The 17,967-nt window shown below is 38.3% G+C and overlaps 1 long non-coding RNA gene across 1 annotated transcript; it reads left to right on the top strand.

Annotated features, from left to right (window-relative positions):
- Positions 1-12,533: 12,533 nt before the first annotated feature.
- LOC122009905 lies at positions 12,534-13,485 on the top strand. The gene is made up of 2 exons (XR_006119701.1): positions 12,534-12,911; positions 13,018-13,485. It is a non-coding gene; the product is annotated as an uncharacterized LOC122009905 (long non-coding RNA).
- The last annotated feature ends 4,482 nt before the right edge of the window (positions 13,486-17,967 follow it).

Here is a 17,967-nt window from a genome sequence, read left to right on the forward strand (position 1 = left end):
TAGATATTTAAGGTATAGTTAGTAATAGGAAACCCTAGTTATAAGAAGAGAACCTAAGTTCTATCCCGTGACCTAAAAATCCCATTTCTTCTTCCTCTTCTGCGTGTGCGATAGTGGGCTCGGGCGGAAGGCAAAAGGGAGCTCGGGATTGTTTTCCGGTGACCGGCCAAGGTCCAACCCGAGGAGTTCTGTCCATCTTCACGAGTTCTTCGTCAAGGAGAGCACGGGGACGCAAGGAGTCACGGGAAGATTGAGCTACCCGAACCCTAGAAGCCTCTTTTCTTCTCCGGTTGTAAGTTCTAAAAGCTAGGTAAGTACTACTCACCTGTGGTAGGAGTTGCTCCGAATTCATTTGGATTTTTCCTAGCATCTCTGGAATTCGAAGTATGCCGTACAGGTTTTTCTACTTGTGCTTACTGCCGTGAGTTGAGGATTTGGATTCGGATTTCTGATTTCTTCTTGGATAAGTGTAGATATTATTTATACTATCTTGGTTTAGATGATTCCATCCGAATCTGCCACTTTGAACCTTGGTTTAGATTTCTACAGAGTTGGGATTTAAGCTGTAAGATTTGTTCTTAAAGCTTGCTGCCGTGAGGTTATTCTGTTGCCATGCAGTGCTATTTAGTTAGATTCTTCCTTGCTGAAACGAATAAGAACAGCCTTTGAGGTTTGCTATGTATTAGAATTGGTGCAGCTCCTGTTTACTCCTTTAGATAGGCAGTTTTAAACCCTTTGTGGCCGAGTAAACAGAAATGAACAGCTAGGAGTGCTTGTTGGATAAGTATAATTGCTTGGTTTCAGTTTGGTTTGAAGCATGCTAAAAGGTTTCCTTTACTCTATAATAACTTAAGCTGTGAATAAGTTTGTATAGGCCTTTTTGTGCTTTGCATTGGGCAAGAACAACCCTATAATCAGCATTTCTGTTAGACCCTTCTTTTGTGCTAAGTAGTGGGCACAAACAACCTTAGATCCAGGAACATGGTGTTAGCTTTCTTGCTATTTAATAAACATGATCAGTCCTGTTTAGTAGCATTGGAAATTTAGTTTTCTTGCTATTAGAATATCATGTGCAGAATTTTAGTGTAGTTGGATCTCTTTGTATGCAGAATTTTTCATTGTAGCTTAGTTCATCCTTGCTAATTCCATGCACATGATTAGTTTTAAGTTTAGTATCTTAGCCTTGGATTTCCATGTTTCTGAACATGAATAACCTTTGTTATTTAAGCATGTAGTTAGCATTTTCCTTGCTACTCAAAAAGGCAAGAACAACCCTTTAATTAGTTAGAATGGTTTAGCATTTTCCTTGCAACTCAAAGGGCAAAAACAACCCTTATTTAGTTAGAAGGGTAGCCTTTATTTAAAGTAGGCAGTATTAGAATAGCATGAGCAGTATTAGTTTTAAATTTTGTTTCATTCGCAGATTTTTAATGATTCACGTGTGCAGATTTTTAGTATTTATATGAACAGATTTTAGCATATAGTAGCATGTTGATTTTTGTTTCCCTTTGCTTTAAGATGTGCATGAACAGATTATAACATATAGTAGTATGCTGATTTTTGTTTCCCTTTGCTTTAAGATATGCATGAACAGATTTTAGCATATACATGTATGCACATAGCATTTAGTTTGAACTTTCCTTGCTATAATGAGCAGCTATAAGTAAGAACAAGACCGAGGTCTAGTTAAAAAGAGATAACAAGTAAATTAAAGTAAGAGGCTAGTACCCGACTTCCGAGGTTGTCGTTAAACAAATCCAGGTGACCGTTTCCGAGGTCTCGGCCCTGGTAAGACCGAGGTCTTTACCCTGTGGGACTACAATAGTCTCTATTAGGGAGCGCGCATAAGATGGTACGAAGCCTGGGCCCAAAGAAAAAGAAGAAGAAAGAAAAGTAAAAGTAAAAGAAATTAAAAGATTAATTTCAAGTATAAAGCTATAAGTAAATGAAACAAGTATCACCTATGTTTAGAATCAATAGAAGTTTAGTTTCTTTATTTTTAAGCATACAACATTTGTTTCATTACTTTCTTATCAGTTTCGTGAGCATGTTTAGTATTATTTCCAGTATTCAGCTTTATTCTTGTATATCATGGGTATGCAGTTTATTTGAGTACTTTGCTATTAGATGAGCATGAGTATATTTCTTTTAGCATTTCAGTTTCAGTATCGTTTGTATTTTTATGCACTTCGAGTTTTTGTGAGATAGTATAGTACTTACTAAGCGTTTCGCTTATAGATCTATTTTTCCTCCTACTACAGATAAAGGAAAAGCTAAAATATGAAAGGAAGACGACAAGGTGGTGGTGATGAAGGTGTGTGATGACTGGACTATGGAAAGATCCAGAGTTTGCTGGCAAATTATCAAGACTCTTCTGTTTAGAGTTCTTTTAGTTTCTTTAAATATTATTATGAGTTGAGATTGTAATTAAGTTTATTCCGCACTTGTAGTTGGGTCCTATTGTTGGAGTGATATAGTTGTTTGCTATTGCTAGAGTAGTTTCCTTCTTCTTATGGTGTTATTATACTGCGTGGTTGTGAAAAAAAAGTATGTTCCAGCCGCCTGTGGCTGTGTATATAGTGTCTGTATGGTTGATTTGGTCACCGGTACAGGGGAGACTCTGCCGAAATTTTTCGGTAGGACTTCCTCTGGGGCCGTGATAAATCTAAGTGTTGCTAATATTAGCATAAGTGACACTAGTAAGTAGAGTAATAGTTAGGTAACAGTCGCCCTTAGAGAGTAGTAGTAAGAAGGGTGGTCGTTACAAAGGCGACGACCTATCTTAGGGTTCTTCAATGGCGGAAGGGTTCTTCTCCGGCAGTGGAGAGCCCTCTCATCTCTCGGGAAGAATGGTGACTTCAAGCTAGGGTTTTGGCCAGAGGGGTTAGCTCTAGCAGGGCTCTTCATTAGGAGGAAGGAGTTCCTATTCCATCCCTTAGAGGAGATCTCTTGCAGCGTGGCTGCGAATGCAAAGGACTCCACAGAGGAAGCCAACTGTCCTTTCTTTTTCTCTAGCGAGCCCTTTCTGACATTCCACACTAGTTCTGCTAAGAAGCTTCCTGTGAATGGCGTTGCGGAAGTAGGAACTCCAGCAAATTCAGTGTGTATCAAATTCTGACAGAAGAGAATTGCACTTGTGTATCAATACGTGCAGGAATTGCATCCTTCTCTTTTTAGTGTATAGAATTTTTTCAAGCATTTTATTTGCAGTCAATCATGTAAGGATGCATTCTACCAATTGAAGAAAGTCCTAACTCTGTATGTAATAATGAAGCTTCTGGAGTGGACACTCCAACTGAACTGTCTTCGACCATCGGAGAACATTTTTAGGGAGCCGATGGTGGAGGGAGCAGTCCTCACTTCAACTACATTCATTCTACTTCCAGCATGACTCATGGAACTGAATCGACTCCAACCACCGAAATTTAGGGGAGTCTATTCCATTTCACCTCCTCTTTTTTTTTACTTGTATATATTTCTTTGCTTGATTTGTTTTTGCTTGATAGTTCATTTTTAGTTTGTCTTGTTGGTTTTCATAATAAATTTCCTATGCATTCTTGTTATCATTTTAGAAATTATGAAAGTTAGTTAAATTTGATTGTCAAGTTTAGAAATTTATTGTCATGATTGGATTCTTGGATTACATGTGATTACAACTTGGTAATGAATTTCATGTTGGTAGATTGAAATGATAATTTTGATATACCTAGTGAGGATTTCTAAGCCTAGTATTCCCATTTATGTATGATGCACTTGTGGTTAATGTTACTCAAGAACTTACTTAATTCTTTCAAGATTACATTATCATAGGTTTACATGATTTTTATGAAGGCTATCTTACTTGCTTGTATCCAGTCTTTTTGTTGTCAAATGTTGTTTCAATAATTCCCTTATCTTTGAGCATTTCATTATTTTCACTCTTCCATTTGTTTCCCTCTATTTGGAATGTGGATATTTTAGATGTTATATGATGAGTGTTTTGTCTAGAACAGACAAAAGTTTAAGTGTGGGGAGAGGAAAAACTTAGTAGAATTTAGGAGAGGCATAAGTGAACCATTCTTGATCACCATAGGTGAGTCATGCTATTTATCTTTTTATTTGAGCTATTGATAATAATGCATAGGAAGGTATTGCACGATATGTTTAAAAAAAAATTGGAAACACAAAAACCAGAAGATAAAAAAAGAAGGAAAAAGTGAAAAGAAAAAAAAATGAAGTGAACAGAAATGAAAAAAATAGGAAAATAAAAAAAATGGAAAATTAACTTTGTCATATCGTGCATTTTATATTCATGCGTGGTAGAATTTTTTTTATTAGTGACAATTTTTATTGTAGCAATATTTAACTCTTATTATATATATCATAAGTGGATTTTTATTGTGAAAAGCTATAGTAAAGGTTATTCACATTTTTTATTAAGTCGTAAAGAGCTAGCTTTAAAAAGTTAGCTTGGAAGTTTGGATGTACTACTTCTTGGGACAATGTTTTTTCTTGTACTCATCTTTGTAGCATTCCATTATGTCCATGTCTTCCACCATTACTTTGTTTCATCTTTCTCATTTTCTTTCTTACACTATCATTTGCTTTGATTCATATTTTTTTTATCTTATAAATAAGCCTTCATTATTTTATTGTGCATTCTTATGTATATGATAGTGGTGGAGATTAGAAGCAAAGTAAGCATATGGTAACACATAATCATGAGTAGCTTGAGTGAGCTCCACTATTGCATGTATATGAGAGGAGAGCGACCATTACTCACATTGTGAGGTTTATTTTATTATCATTCTCAATTTATTCATTATGAATTAAAGTTATCATATTTGTTAATCAGTGTATGAATTGAATCTATGATTGCTAGGGTCATTTGAATTTGACAATCATAGATAACTTTCTTTCCCAGTTTTCTAAGCATGATTGAGAATTGCTAAAGGAATGCATCTTAGTTATTTTTCTTATTTTGTTCACTTGCTCGAGACGAGTAAAAATAAGTGTAGGGGAGTTGATAACGAGTATTTTTAATACATTATTTTAACTCTTATACTTAACATATTTTACCTTTTCGTATGTTTAATTTTGCTATTATATTATGCTTTATGAGTAGGAACTTATTTTTGACTTAATTGTAAATTTCCTACAATTGTGGAGTTAAATCTCATGTTTTTAATGTGGGTTTATAGGAAATCTAAAGAGTCATGGATTGAAGTCGAGTCAAATCGAATTTAGCTTAATTTGAAGGTCAAATGTGTTGGTGCAACCTTAGGTCAAGGTTGACCTGGTTGACCTGACTCGAGTTGACCTGACTCGAGTTGTGTTTTGATGTTTGACGATGTTTGACGAGAAGAGAGTTGTATTCTTGATGTTTGACAAGAATAGGTGTTTGGGAGATTGTAGGTGCAACCTTAGGTCAAGGTTGACCTGGTTGACCTGATTCGGGAAAAGTCCAAGCAGGGAGCTTGGCACGCGAAAAGTCCAAGTGTGGAGACTTGGCACGGGAAAAGTCCAAGTATGGAGACTTGGCACTGGAAAAGTCCAAGTATGGAGACTTGGCACGGAGAAGTCCAAGCAGGGAGCTTGGCACGAGGGAAAGTCTTAACTGGGATGTTAGGCAGGTGGAAAGTCCTGGTGAGTGAAACCAGGTAGTGGGAAAGTCCTAACTGGGATGTTAGGCGGTGTGGAAAGTCACGTGAGTGAAGCGGTGGGAAAGTCCTAACGGGATGTTAGGCGGTTGGAAAGTCCTGGTGAGTGAAGCAGGCGGTGAGAAAGTCCTAACTGGGATGTTAGGCGGTGTGAAAGTCCGGTGAGTGAAGCCGGTGAAAGTCCGTGAGTGAAGCCAGAAGGAAAATCCAGATGGATCGGGGATGATCGGACATCCGGTGTTGAGGAAAGTCCAAGTAGGTCAAAGGATTGACCGGACATTTGGTTGGGTCGAAGGAGTGACCGGATGCTAGGAATGATGAACCAACAGTCGAGGTTGGACCGGATGATGGTGTAAAGCACGAGGTTTAGGGGGAGTTTGGATCGATGCAGGGACCGATCGGTGATACATCGATAGCCGATCGGTCACCGACCGATCAGTAACCATCCGAGTAGCCTCATGGGTTATCGATCGGTGCAAGACCGATCGACAACGATCGAGGCGCAGAAGTTCGGAGAAGAAGCTGATCGGTCCATAGGCCGATCAGAGAGTTCTGATCACGTGGACCGATCGAGAGGATTCTGATCGGTCCATGGACCGATCGAGAGCGAAACGAAGCGAGGCAGGAAATGGATCGATCGTGGACCGATCACATAAACTGATCGGTCCACGCATCGATTCAGCACTAGCCGATGCGACAACGCCAGATTTCTTCCGTGTTTCTTCGCTTTCTTCGCAGGTTATAAAGGGCTGCTGCTGCGTACCTCCTTCTTGCTTCTTCTTGTTCCTTGGATTGAAGCTTCGCCCGTGCTCGAGGTTCGAGCTTTGTTGAGCTCGCTTCCGAAGCTTCGCGTGAGTCTGCTGCAGTTGGGTTGTGAAGTTGCTGCTTCATTGCCTCCGGTAGACAGAGAAGGCAAGCGAGTGTTGCACTCATATTGTTGTTTGTATTTGCTTCTTGCTTTCCTTGTACTCCTTTCTTGTTGTTACAAGTACTGTGGCGAGGTTTCTCCACCCACAAGGAGCATTTATTAGCCGGTCTCAGGGACTCATCCACCGACGGATTGATAGGCTTCGTCCACCTTACGGACACGCCGAGGAGTAGGAGTTTATCTCCGAACCTCGTTACATCGTTTTGTTTGAGGTTTGTCTTCTTTCCCTTTCGTTTCTGTGTTTATTTTCCGCTGCGCTAATACATTTTGTAGAAAGAAACAACGATTTGGGGTCGGCTATTCACACCCCCCTCTCTAGCCTCCGTACGAAGGATCCTAACAAGTGGTATCAGAGCAAGGCCGCTCTTCGACGGATCAACACCCGGGGGAGCACGGGCTAGAGATGGATCTCTATGGAGAAGATGTCACGATTCAACCCTTCTACGAGTCTCACGACAACTTCACATATTGGAAGGTAAGGATGATGTATTTTCTTAGGACTAATATGTTAAATTGGTTTTGTGTACAAGAAGGGTTTTCCCCTCCGATGGATGAGGAAGGAAAACCTATCAAGAAGAAGGAGTGGACGAAAGAGCAAATCCGACAATCCGAAATCAATGACGAGGTAACAAAAATTATTGAATTTGCTTTACCTAATAATGTTTTGTGCAAGATAGATAGGTACAACAACGCCAAGGAATTGTGGAACAATTTGGCAAAATTCCATGAAGAGGAGCCTAGTGAGCCAAGTAGCTCACATCATGGAGGAAGCGAATTGGGAGTTGAGGGCTACTCAACATCCAAGGAAGAAGAGGAGGAGAGCTCTTGTTCAAGATCGGAGCAAGAAGAGGCATCTACCTCCGGAAGGGATGAAGAAGAAAGCTCATCTACATCCACAACCCTAGGTAACTCAAACACTGTGATTTCAAGCAAATTACACATAATGTGTTTTGTGTGTAGGAAGTTTGGGTACTACAAGAGTAAGTGTCCAAAGAGGGTTAGAAAGACTCCACCGGCGCCAAAGATCAAGGAAGTCGGAGTCCCAACACGCAAGGGCAAGGAGCACGTGGTGTGCTTCCAATGCAAGCGAAGGGGACATTATCGGAGTCAATGTCCGAGGGGGAGGCAATCTCACAAGGACAAGAGACCGAGCACGTCGATAGGGGGAGCTAAGGCAAACCCTAAGGTAACATTTAAGGCACACTCTTGCAATAATAATAAGACTCATGCTAGTAGTTTTATTGCAATTGTCAAGAATGATAAGCATGATAATTCTAGGAACCAATATATGTGCTTAGGTGCCAAAGATGTTAGTCTAGATAAGGATAACACTAGGAAAGTCAACCCTAGAATTAACTCATCTAAGGCTAAGGAAAATCTAGGTAGAAACCCCAAGACAACTAGACATATGCCTAGGAATACCTCAAAGAAAAATGAAAAATTAAAAATTGAGGTATTAGAGAATGAGAATCAAGTCTTGAGGTCAAGACTTGATACTTTGGAAAAGGCTCTTAAGAACTTGGAGAAGTCATCTCTAGGGTTTAAGGGTCAAAAACCAATGTCCAAGGACAAGAAAGGTTTGGGTCACAAACCTAAGTCTCAAGTGGTCAAGCCCACTTATCATAATGTTCCATTCGATTATGGAACAAAACATAGGGCTAGGAAAACCAACACCAAGGTCACAAGGGGAGTCACCCCTAGAGTTGATCTTGATGAGTCCCAAATGGCCAAGGCTTTAAAGCCTAAGAGGGTCATTAGGAGGGTTGCTAGGGAAGTTATCCCTAGTGAATATTTAGTGAACCCAATGAGCTCTAATAGGTATTGGGTTCCTAGGAGCATCTTCTCTACCCCATAGATGGGTTAGAGAGTGTCAACTCCGATTAGAAGGGTAGTTAACCCAACTTTGAGGAAATTGACACTCAAAGAACATTTTCAAGGTTTTGTGAATCCTTGAAAATGAAATGGATTTATCATTTACTCCTTGAAGAGTAAATTGTGCCATATTTAAAAAAAAAAATTTATCGACTTTAATCTTTATTGGCACAAGTTAGGAAAACCTAGAGAAATACCAAGTTGGGGTCTTGGTACTCTCTTAGGAATTTAAGACGATCTAGGCCTTAATTAAAAAAAAAGGTGCTATTCTTGAGGAAATATGAAATATGCCAATATTTGAGGATATACTTAATGTTAAGTGGCATAAATTAATCAAGAAAAATAGGAATGCCAACTTAGGTTTGGGCATTTTCTTGAAGCACTTTGAGCAATCTAGGTTTAGACTTTAAGTTAGCTAAGGTGTTAAGGATACTTAGATAGGTAATCTAGGTATTTTATTTGTGCTAACACCATGGTTGTTTGCCATATACCATGCCATGACATCATGTTTAACTTATTATCATTTGAAATGTCATGATAATGCTTAGGCTAGTTTTTATGTCGTGTTTGTTTTAGTTTCAAACTTTATGCCATGACATCATGACTTTGGCACATGTTTTCATTTATGATACCATTTTATGCCATGTCATCATCTCTTGCATTAATAATCAATTGAATTGATTTAAGGATGAAAAACACATTTTGATATTGAGATCAAATTTGTGTTTAGAAAATGCATGAGACCTTAGTCTAAGATACCTAAACCCATATCTCACATTAAAATTGCCATGGATGTGTTTGATACACTTTAGATGTGTGTGAGATATTAGGATCATGAATTAGGATCAAGGTGCATAGTTCTTGTACCTAGATGAGCCTAATTCAAGAAATGGAGGATCATAGAGAAAGCTTGTGTACAAGTCATGTACATTTAGCCCTAAGATTATGGTCCTAAATTAAAAGGTTTAAAATCATTTTGAAATTGATTTGGAAAACCTTGATGAAGCCATCTTAGTGATTGCATTCATCATTGAACATTGTGATACAAAGTTGAGTTAAACTTGAACTATTTCAAAGTTTTTGAACTTTGTATCAAGATTGAAAAATGGAAGTTATTTTCATAGAAAACTATTTTTCCATGATAGTATATGTTATGAGGAATGTATCCTCAAAATTTCACAATTTTTCGAATTTTCTGAAATTTTCTAGGAGTTTCTGAATTTCGGGTAGGAAATTTCAGAAATCTGAGTCAGGGTTGTGGACCGATCAGGAAGTTCCCTGATCGGTCCAGGTCTGTGTGGATCGGTCACTGTGACCGATCCAGAGAAGAGCTTGGTGCGATCTGGTGTGGGCCTGATCGGTCTGGTGACCAATCAGTGACGATCCAGTGCGATCAATGAAGCATGGATCGGTCTGGGGACCGATCCAGGGGGTTTTTGATCGGTCTTAGGACCGATCAGTGCGTGCCAGTTTCTGAATTTCGATTGTGGTCTGAAATTTCAGCTGTGGGAGTTGAGTTTCGGGTTTCTAAAGGTTTGAAACTCTCCAAGACATTGTTGGTGCAATGGTCAATGGGGAGTTGACCTTTAGGGGGAGTCTTAACTAATTGTCAAGGGGGAGTTGATTTTTAGGGGGAGTTTTTACTCCTTAAGACTTTTGAGGATTAGTGATATGGGATTGTCACTAAGTTGAGTGTTGAGTTTAGTATCAAGGGGGATTAAGGGTTTCAATGGAAGGTATGAGACTTTCATTAGGAAGAAACTCTTGACCTTAATTCCCTCTTTTTGATGTGTGTCAAAAAGGGTGAGAGATGTCCCAAGGGGGAGAGTGTAGGTTTTGGAAGAATGTTCAAGGAAGAACATTGGAAAACCTAAGTTAGGTTATCGGCTTAACCTAACTTGATTTTGGATTTTGTCAAACATCAAAAAGGGGGAGATTGTTGGTGCAACCTTAGGTCAAGGTTGACCTGGTTGACCTGGTTGACCTGACTCGAGTTGACCTAACTCGAGTTGTGTTTTGATGTTTGACGATGTTTGACGAGAAGAGAGTTGTATTCTTGATGTTTGACAAGAATAGGTGTTTGGGAGATTGTAGGTGCAACCTTAGGTCAAGGTTGACCTGGTTGACCTGATTCGGGAAAAGTCCAAGCAGGGAGCTTGGCACGCGAAAAGTCCAAGTGTGGAGACTTGGCACGGGAAAAGTCCAAGTATGGAGACTTGGCACTGGAAAAGTCCAAGTATGGAGACTTGGCACGGAGAAGTCCAAGCAGGGAGCTTGGCACGAGGGAAAGTCTTAACTGGGATGTTAGGCAGGTGGAAAGTCCTGGTGAGTGAAACCAGGCAGTGGGAAAGTCCTAACTGGGATGTTAGGCAGTGTGGAAAGTCCTGGTGAGTGAAGCCAGGCAGTGGGAAAGTCCAGATGGATTAAGGGTGATTGGAAAGTCTGGTGTGGTGAAGCCAAGTGGGTAAAAGTCCTAACTGGGATGTTAGGCAGTGTGAAAGTCCTGGTGAGTGAAGCCAGGTGAAAGTCCGGGTGAGTGAAGCCAGGCAAAGGAAAATCCAGATGGATCAGGGATGATCGGACATCTGGTGTTGAGGAAAGTCCAAGTAGGTCAAAGGGATTGACCGGACACTTGGCGGGGAATTCTAGCAGGTTGAGGGAGTGACCAGATGCTAGGAATGATGAACCAACATGTCAAGGTTGACCGGATGATGGTGTAGAAGCCTGAGGTTTAGGGCTGGGGAGTTTGGATCGGTCTGGGGACCGATCCAGTGATACACTGGATAGCCTGATCGGTCACCAGACCAATCAGTAACCATCCAGTAGCCTACTGTAGGTTATCTGATCGGTCTGGAGGCCGATCAGACAACGATCAGGAAGCGCAAAGAAGTTCGGGAGAAGAGAAGCCTGATCGGTCCGTAGACCGATCAGGAGGTTCCCTGATCGGTCCATGGACCGATCAGAGACGGAACAGAAGCGAAGGCAAGGAAATGGATCGGTCTGTGGACCGATCCACATGGAGCCTGATCGGTCCACGGACCGATCCAGGCACTAGCCGTTGCGACACAATGGCTAGATTTCTTCTGTGTTTCTTCGCTTTCTTCGCAGGTTATAAAAGGAGGGCTGCTGCTGCGTACCTCCTTCTTGCTTCTTCTTGTTCCTGTGCTCTGAGGTTCTGAGCTTTGTTGAGCTCGCTTCCGAAGCTTCGCGTGAGCTTCCAGTCGTCGATCAGCTGCTGCAGTTGGGTTGTGAAGTTGCTGCTTCATCGCCTCCGGTCGACAGAGAAGGCAAGCGAGTGTTGCACTCATATTGTTGTTTGTATTTGCTTCTTGCTTTCCTTGTACTCCTTTCTTGTTGTTACAAGTACTGTGGCGAGGTTTCTCCACCCACAAGGAGCATTTATTAGCCGGTTCTCCGGGGACTCATCCACCGACGGATTGATAGGCTTCGTCCACCTTACGGACACGCCGAGGAGTAGGAGTTTATCTCCGAACCTCGTTACATCGTTTTGTTTGAGGTTTGTCTTCTTTCCCTTTCGTTTCTGTGTTTATTTTCCGCTGCGCTAATACGTTTTGTAGAAAGAAACGACGATTTGGGGTCGGCTATTCACACCCCCCTCTCTAGCCTCCGTACGAAGGATCCTAACAAAATGGAGGAGATCAAGCTGAATCAATATGAACTGTTGATCCAAATCAAGAAAGATCTTATTCCTTCATTAAGATGTAAGTATCCTGCCTTGATCCAAATCTGAAATGATATGGACTATTATTGGATCCAACCAAGAAGACAACTTGATCTGAACCACTCATCTCTTCATCAACTAGATCAAATGTCCAGATCTTTATCCATCTCCTTCACAAGCACGAACGACTCAGATCATTATAAATCCTCTATCTCCGTATTACACTTTGTCCGTTACATGCTCGCTCGGATGCTACGATTTACCTCCCTCGTGATGGCCTTAGGTCGGATACGATAGGGGCACTGGAAACGAGTGTTTCACCTTTTTTTATACCACAACGAACGACTCAGATCAAAGGAGGAAAACCCTTCATTTCCCTTTTATTCACGCAGCGACACAATGAAGAATCGGCTCGAGGCTTTTTCTTTGTCACTGTTCGCGTCTTCTCCTCTCGTTTCTTCCCTGACACCCCCATTCTCCTCTCCTTGCGATTCTTCTTCAATCCGACGATGACAACATCTCCGACGGCTTTTGTGAAGGCGACCACCTATCTTAGGGTTCTTTAACGGTGGAAGGGTTCTTCTTCGGTGGTGGAGAACCCTCTCATCTCTCAAGAAGAAGCGGCGGCTTCAAGCTAGGGTTCCGACCGGAGTGGTTAGCTTCGGCAGGGCTCTTCATCAGGAGGAAGACATTCCTATTCCATCCCTTCCTCAAAGGGGATCTCTTGCAAACGTGGCTGTGAATGCAGAGGACTCCACAGAGGAAGTCCTCTGTCCTTTCTTTTTCTCCGGTGAGTCCTTTATGAAATTCCACACTAATTCTACTAGAAGCTTCCTGCGGATGGCGTTACGGAAGCAGGAACTCCAGCAAATTCAGTGTGTATCAAATTTTGACAGAAGTGAAGTTGACCTCATTGCTCTTCTTTTTCTTCGGTGGAAACCTTTCTGAATCCAACACTGTGTTACTGTGGAGGTCTTCTTCTATGGATGGCATTGCAAAAGCAGAAGACTCCTCAATCTCAGTTTGTGTACCAATTTCCAGTTGATCAGAGGTTAGTCATTGAGTTGCTGTTCACTTGGGCCGGTGGTTCTAAATCCGTGTCCTTTGTATGACGGTAGAGGGTAGTTATATTGGTGTTTGATCACGGAAGAGTGATTTGGATAGTTTAGTTTACTTTCTTGTTAAGTGTTTTTGTTTAGTTGTTAGTTTACTTTTGTGTTTGATCTATAGTTATGTTATGATGCATGATAGATTGTTTGTTATTGCACTTTGTTAGTTTCATTTATATATGATTGTTGATCTTGTATCATAGAGTGACAATGTGGTACAAGTTTAGTTTTAATGCATAATTAGATTTTGTTTAACTGTTGTTAAGTTTGTTTAGTCAATTGCTTTTGTTTGATTGTTGCTTATGCATTTTCATCTTAATTGTGTTTGTTTCATGTTATGCTTATTAATGATGAATCTTGTGTCGTAGTGTGACAATACAGTGCAGGGGTAGTCTTCGATAGTTAGCTAGGTTTGATAATCAACTTCATTTATGCATGTTTATGGTGTTATCCGTAGTGTAGAGTGACATTGTGTTATGAGTTCATCATTGCTTGTTAGTTAAGATTTCCTTTATTGCATTAGGTGTTGAAATCTCCAAAAACAAACCCCTGATTCGATTTGGTCTGAAAACAACCGTCCTACTATTAGTTCCGTGAGAGATGATCCAGTCTTCTACTATACTACTTTAATGTAAGTTAAAAGATTCGGTAGATTAGAAATTAATTAATTTGATTTGCGCAAGTGATAGTTGCACACTTATCATGTGTCAACTCTAATTAGAAGGGTAGTTAACCCAACCCTAATAATGGAAGTCCTAGCGGGGCTAGCAGTGAAGACTTAGTTGGAAATTAGATAGTAGAAGTCTTAGCGGGGCTGGACAGTGAAGACCTCATTAGGAACTAGATAATGGAAGCTCTAGCATTTCTAAGAAAAGGAAAAGTACAAGTGGGTCAAAAGTTGACCAGACACTTGGTGATTGAAAGTCTAACAAGGAGTTGACACGAGATGAAAAGTTCAAGTGGGTCAAAAGTTATTCAGACACTTGGAAAAAAAGACTTGGTAGATCAAGATTGACTGTATGCTAGGCAATGGGAAATCACAACAGGTCACGAATGACTGGATGTTATGAAATAGAAGTCTTGGTAGGTTAAGATCAATCAGATATTAAGCAAAATGTGATTTCAACCTTGGAAATGCTTAAATTAGGGTTAGTAATCAATTGCCAAGAGTGGAAATGCTTAAATTAGGGTTAGTAATCAATTGCCAAGAGTGGAATTAATTGACAAACATTAAATCTGAATCTTAGAGTTTTGGTGCTCGAATCGATTGATTTAATTGATTAAATAGTGCTACTCAATCAGGCAGGAGATGCAATTCGAACAGAAGGTGTTGATTCAATTAGGTAATTGCCTAATTGATCGAGAACTGTTTTAATCGATTAGGATGATTGTCTAATCGATTGGGGTTGTTTTCGCGAAGCACATAAAAGTATAGAATCGATAAGGCTAATCGATTCAGCATGACCCAATCGATTAGGGTAATCGATTGAGAGTTTTGTTGTGACAACATAGAATGTGTTGGAAACGATTGGACAATCGATTAATGCCAAACCAATCAATTAGGGTAATCGATTGAAAGCCTTTTTACGACAACACAAAAAGCTTTGGAATCGATTAGGGATAATTGATTGGTAAGATTCACTAATTAGGTGTTTGAAAAAAAAAGTCATTCTATAGGTTTTTGAATGGTTGTCTGATGTGATAATGGATTAGAGGTAAGCCTAATCGATTATGAGACATTGAAGTAACCATAGAAAAGGGGTTTTCACGAGATTTGAATAAAAGTTATTCACACTAGTTCTTGAGGGTGTTGAGGAGAAGTGTTGTTGTATATCTAACCACCAAAGGACAATCCAAAGCGACAGGCAAGCATCCCAAGTAAAAAAGTTATTGTAAAGTGTCGTGCTTTCATTTTTCATTCATTTTCGATGTTGCTTGTGTTTTATTCTTGTGAGAACAACTTGTACAAGACTGTTTTTGTCTCTAAAAAGTTTTTAAGAAAGAGGGATTTTATAGTGAATGAGATCGTGCGAGCTGAATCCTTGGATTAATCACCTCAAGGAGGTGGAGATCAAGTAAAACAAAGGTATTGAGATTGCTTCAAGTTATTTTGTTGCCCATCAAATTTAAAGAAACGATCAAAGCTATTCACCTGCTCTAATTTTCTACATATCCTAACAATGCACACGTAAACTTTTTTTCGATTTGAATTTTTTTTATGTATTTAATACTATAATTCAACACTTAAACTCTAAAAATAAAATTCTAAATGATATATCACAAACTAAATAAAATAAACAAAAAAATCATAAAAAAAATAAAAGGAAAACATACGGTCGCAGAAGAATTCCACAACTATATGCTTCATAGGTTAATTTTTTTTTTTATAGAGGTTTGATATATTAAGGTGACGTTTGATTTAGAGGTTTTGGGAATGAGAGAATGGATTCATTTCCAAACCTTGTATTTGGTTGATGAGAATGAAATTAAGATTTTGGAATGAAACCTAAAAACTTGTATATGGTTGAAACTCACCTCTCCCTTGGATTTTGATGGAATGAGAATGAGAATTAAATTTGGGATGAAAATACCCTTAGTGTGCGTTTAGTTGGGGGTTATCCTTGATAACTTTGATTATTCATCCAAGGTTATCAACGAAAATCCTTTTTGCTTTAGGTAATCAATGATTCCCGAGTAATATTCTATGTCCGACAAGTCAGCAAAAGGAGCATGCAACCTGAAATCGAAAAACCTCGAAAAATTGAGGTTTTTCTTAATTCCAGAGTTAATGAAATTTTTTTACCCAAAATACCTTCGAATAAGAGAAAAATATGATAAAAAAGAAAAATGTAAAGAAAAAAATAAAATAATAAAATAAAAAACTTAAAAAAAATAAAAAACATAAAAAAATTATAAAAAATAGAAAAACTCGTAAAAAATAATTTTAAATGGAACAAAATAAAAAAACATAAAAATAGAAAAAACAAAAAAAAAATTAAAAATGTAAAAAATAATAAAAAATATTTTAAAATTAAAAAATATATAAAAAATAAAAAAATAGAAAAAAACATTAAAAATTTTAAAAACATAAAAACATAAAAAAATTTAAAAACAAAAAAAATAAAATACGTAAAAAAATTAAAAAACTTTAAAATTTTAAAAAAATAAAAAATGGAAAAAACACATAAAAATAAAGAAAAATATGAAAAATATAAAATATAAAAAACGTAAAGTTTAAAAATAATAATAATAATAATATATAGTTGATTTTGTAATTAAGGGCAATATAGTAAAATATTAAATTAGGTTATTAATTAAAACCTTCAAACAAATATATTTTTGTTGCATTACCTAGGTTGAACCAAATAATATTTGATTATGTTTTATTCCTCATAATCTTGGTTATATGATTACTTGGTTATCATATAACCAAGGTTATACATGAAAACTTGAGTCAAGCGCGCCCTTAGTATATTTGTTCAATTTTTCTTTCATTTCACTCTCTCTCCTTATTTTCTCTTATCATACTTTCTCTCACCTCATTTTATCATCACACTTTCTCTCTCCTCATTCTCTCTCATCACACATTCTTTACCATTTTCTCTCTGTATTCTCTCTCATCACACATACTCTCTCATCATATTTTCTCTCCTCTCAATCTCTCTTACCATACTCTCTTTCCACATTTCTCTCATCACACTTTCTCTCTCTTCATTCTCTTCCATCACACTCTCTCTCTTCATTTTTTCTCGTCACATTTTCCCTCTCTTTATTTTTTCCCATTACACTTTTTCTCTCATCACATTTTCTCATCATACTTTCTCTCCTCAATCTCTTATTTTCTCTCATCACACTTTCTCTCTCTTTATTTTTTCCCATCACTCTTTCTCTCTCATCATACTTTTTTACTTCTCAATCTCTCCTATCATGCTATCTCTCCTCATTTTCTCTCATCACACTTTCTCTTTTTTCATTCTTTCTTATCACACTTTCTCTCTCATCATTCTCTATTATCATATGTTTCTCTCACATTCAACTTTCTCTTTCATTTATTTTTTTTCTTATTTTCCTTTAAGGGTAAAAATGAAAATTTAGGTTCATTCATTGAAAATATTGAACTAACCAAACATTATTTTTAAAAATGATACTCAAGTTCCCCATTCCGATTCCACGGAGAGAACCAAACGCCACCTAAGAATTTTACGCCGCACACACCACACCACACCACACCACAATGCCCACACCAGATCAAATCCTCTAGATCCTCCGTCTCAATAATCATGTGTCTTTATATTTCATCGTCGATCAAACGGGCATGACATCCTTGAGATGTGTATGATATCCTTGTGATGTGCATTATATCTTTAAGATTTGATCTGACCCATCTGATTGACGAGGAAATACGAGAACACATAATTATTGAGATAGATGACCTGAACTATCACATACACTTTTTTACAGTTTGAAAAATTCCTCATCTATTAATATGTAATTAATAGCAACCGTAAAAAATAAAAGAAAAAAACAAAATACAAAGCCATCCGCAAAGAAAAATTAGTTTCTTGATTACCATGTTATAATAATTATTTTTTAAATTTCCTACGTGAATCAAAAAAATATTGATACGATAATTTAATAAATACGAGAATTATGGACATTAGGCAAGAATAATCTCATTGGCCACGTTGTTTCTGCAAGAGAAGGTGAATAGCTATGAAGGGAATTAATAAGAGAATT

This window comes from Zingiber officinale, chromosome 1A (genome assembly GCF_018446385.1).
Source record: "Zingiber officinale cultivar Zhangliang chromosome 1A, Zo_v1.1, whole genome shotgun sequence".
NCBI classification, from domain to species: domain Eukaryota; kingdom Viridiplantae; phylum Streptophyta; class Magnoliopsida; order Zingiberales; family Zingiberaceae; genus Zingiber; species Zingiber officinale.